The sequence below is a fragment of the Penaeus monodon genome, unplaced genomic scaffold (genome assembly GCF_015228065.2).
Source record: "Penaeus monodon isolate SGIC_2016 unplaced genomic scaffold, NSTDA_Pmon_1 PmonScaffold_589, whole genome shotgun sequence".
NCBI classification, from domain to species: Eukaryota; Metazoa; Arthropoda; class Malacostraca; order Decapoda; family Penaeidae; genus Penaeus; species Penaeus monodon.
Window position 1 is genome coordinate 12,885 of NW_023660873.1, and position 3,221 is coordinate 16,105.

Genomic DNA, 3,221 nt, shown 5'->3' on the forward strand with positions numbered 1-3,221 from the left:
ATTTTTTATATAAAAATATATATTATATGTATATGTTTTACCTATATTTATTTTGTATATAATATAGAGAAAAAACCCCAATTTCACAATAATAAGGGAGTTTTTTATGAAAAAAAATAGGTAAAAAAAACAGTGGGAAAAACCCGCAAAGGGAATCACGGAATAGGTAATGGGAAGAGAGGGGACAAAGGGTAATTGTTTTTGGGCGGGGGCTCGATCACTCAAATCATGAATACATTTTTCAAAAAAAAGCCCTAGAGGGGAATTTGGGGATTTGGGAAAGTCCCCATTGACATCAAAAAACGAAATTGACTTCTTTAATTTCAAATAGCGCGATTAGAAAAAAGGGGGGAAGTTATTAAAAAGGGAAATGGTGGCAGCGCCATAGAATGGTCAGGGGCCCAAAAATTAAACTGCACCTCAGGGGGGAAAAAGGGGAAAACTCATACGAAAACCACAGCCAGTTTTGGGCAAAACTTAAAGGGCCCAGAGCACGGGAATTTTAAAACCTTAACATAAAAAACAAAATTTTAAAAAATTCTAAGCGACAAAGATTAAACATTGCCCAAAAATAAACCCAAGCAGTTCAATGACATAAAAAGGGAAATTTCTGCATTTAAAAAGTGGGCGGAAAGGGATCGTCAAAAAAATTTCTCCAGCAAGTTCTCGGAAAAAACAAAAGAGCTTATAAAAAAAACGTGGGGTCAGGGAAAATATCGCCCAATCAGGGCCCAAGATAAAATTGGGCCAAAATAACAAAGACTATAAATAAAAAGAAAAGGGGGGGGGGGGGGTACGGAAATTAAAATACTAAAATTTAAAAAATTTGAAACAGTGATATCAGGTACTGGGCATGAAAACATTTTAAAAAGGAAAATGGGATGGGGAGAAATAAAAACGGGTTTTCTTTATATATAAAGAAACCAGATGGAGAAGTAAAAAACAATAAGAATAAAAATCATAAGAATAGTGGAGGATTTTTACAGGGATATACAACTCAAATAAAAAGCCAGGATAGAAAGCGAATCCCGGAAAACTGGGAGACTTTACCAAACTTTTCAAACCGAAGAAATAAAAAAAGCGCTTAAAGGCATGAAGGGGGGAAAACCCCGGGGGGAAGATGGAATTAGTATAGACCTTATAATAGATGCAGGAAAAAATTCCCACAGTGAAACTAGCCAATTTTTTTAAAAAATGTTTTATCAAGGGGAAAAAACCCCGGGAAAGCGGGAAAAAAATTGCAACAATTATTTTGATCCCAAAAAAAGGGGGACGGGAAAGGTTTTCTAAAAAAACTCCCGGACCAAAAAAGCCCCCTTTTCAGTTTACTTAAAAAATTCACAAAAATCTTTCAAAAAACTCGCATCTTGACCGTTTTGGTTTCTAACCACCCTAGAGAACAAGCAAGCTTTCGCAGGGGTTTCTCAACAACAGGACCACATCCACCGCTCCCCCAAAATTTAAAGGGAAAAAAAATAAAACGAAAAAAGGGGAAAAACACGGGTATGGCATTCCGATTACGAAAAGGCATTCGACTCTGAGGCCCACCAGCAGTATAGAAGCAAATCCGAAAAGGGGGAGTAGAGGAGGTTTTATTGTAAAAATACTGGAAGTATTTTAAAAAGGGAGGGGGACAGAAAACCAAATTCAAGCTCACTCCGAAACCGACAAAATACCAAATTAAAAAAAGGTTTTAGACAGGGCGATACCATTCACCAAAACTTTTTAAACAGCTTGTCAAAAAGAAAATATTAAAAAAGCTAGAGTGGAATGGAAGGGGTATAAAAGAAGGAGAAAAATATCAAAAAACAATTCAGATTTGAGATGATATTGTTCTCTTCAGGAATCTGAAAAGAAATGCAGCAATAATAAATGATCTAAATAGAGAAAGTCTAAAAATCGGATTTCGGAAAAACAAGAAAAAGATTAAATCATGTTAAACCCCAGTAGAGTTCATTTCGAAAAAATTTACAAGTACAAGGCAAAGGGTATAGGGGTTTAGTGGAAAAGGGTATATATCCCTGGGAAAAACTCGTACAAAAAAAAACACATCTAGCAAAGAGAAATTAAGCAAAGCATCAGCCTGGGGCGGAGCGCCTTTGGCAGCACAGTAGAATACTAAGAGGTTCTTTGCCATTATGTTTAAAAGAAAAGTTTTTAAACCCCATGTGTCCTACAGTTATCCCTTTAGGGGTCAGAAACATGGACTAAAACCCAAAATTTACTGGAGGGGGGAAACTAAAAAAATGCCCAGAAGGGAGGAAAAGGACTGATGCGGGGAAATTAAACCCAAAGGGAAATAGGATGAGGGCGACGGGGAAACCGGGGAACGGGACAAAAATAGAAGAATACTTGCGAGCACCCAAAAAGAAAAAGTGGAATGGGCAGGTCAAAATTACATGGGGACAGGAAAAAAAGATGGAAAAAGAATGTAACGGGACTGGGCAACAAAATAAAAGAGCCCAAGGGCCAACCAAGAAAAGATGGCGGGGACAAAATAACAAAATTTGGGGGCCCCGAAAATGGAAACAAAAAAAACAAGACAGCCCAAATTTGGGAAAAAAGTTTGGGGGAAAGGTCACGCCCTGCAGTGGACTGACCCGGGGCTGTTTGATGATGAGAGGGATATATATATAATATATTTTTTAAGTAGAGTTTTTTTTTTTTTAGTCGTTTTCTCAAGTAAAGGAATCTTTTTTTTTTGGCCTTTTCCGAGGGGATCTTGCATTGTTTTAGAAAGGGAAAGGTATAGGCTTTAAAACGTACAGTTTATTTTTTTGAAAAATCTAATAATTTATTGATAAGGATAAGGGCCCAAAAAGGTTTAAAAATTTATATTTATCTTTGGTAAAAAAAGTTTTTAAAGGAAAATATTTTTGCCCCCGCGGACTAAAACGGAACTTGGTGGAGGTGAGACCCCACGGTCTTTGGTATTTTGTTTTTTGGGCTATATTTAGCTGTAAGATTTTTTATTTGGGTTTCCCAAAACATGATTATTGTATAAATATGAAATAGTGTGTTTTTGGAAATTTGATATTTTTTAAAGGGTTGGGCGTGAAAAAAGGACTGGTTTTTGGTTGTACCAAATATTTCGGGACTCAAAGGATTTTTTTTTTTATTTTGGTGCACAATGTCGTTGTTTTTTTTCATATTTTCTACCGAAAAACTTTGAGCTCCCCATTTTTTGGGAATGTTTTTAATTGAAAGTCAAAGGGTTTGTT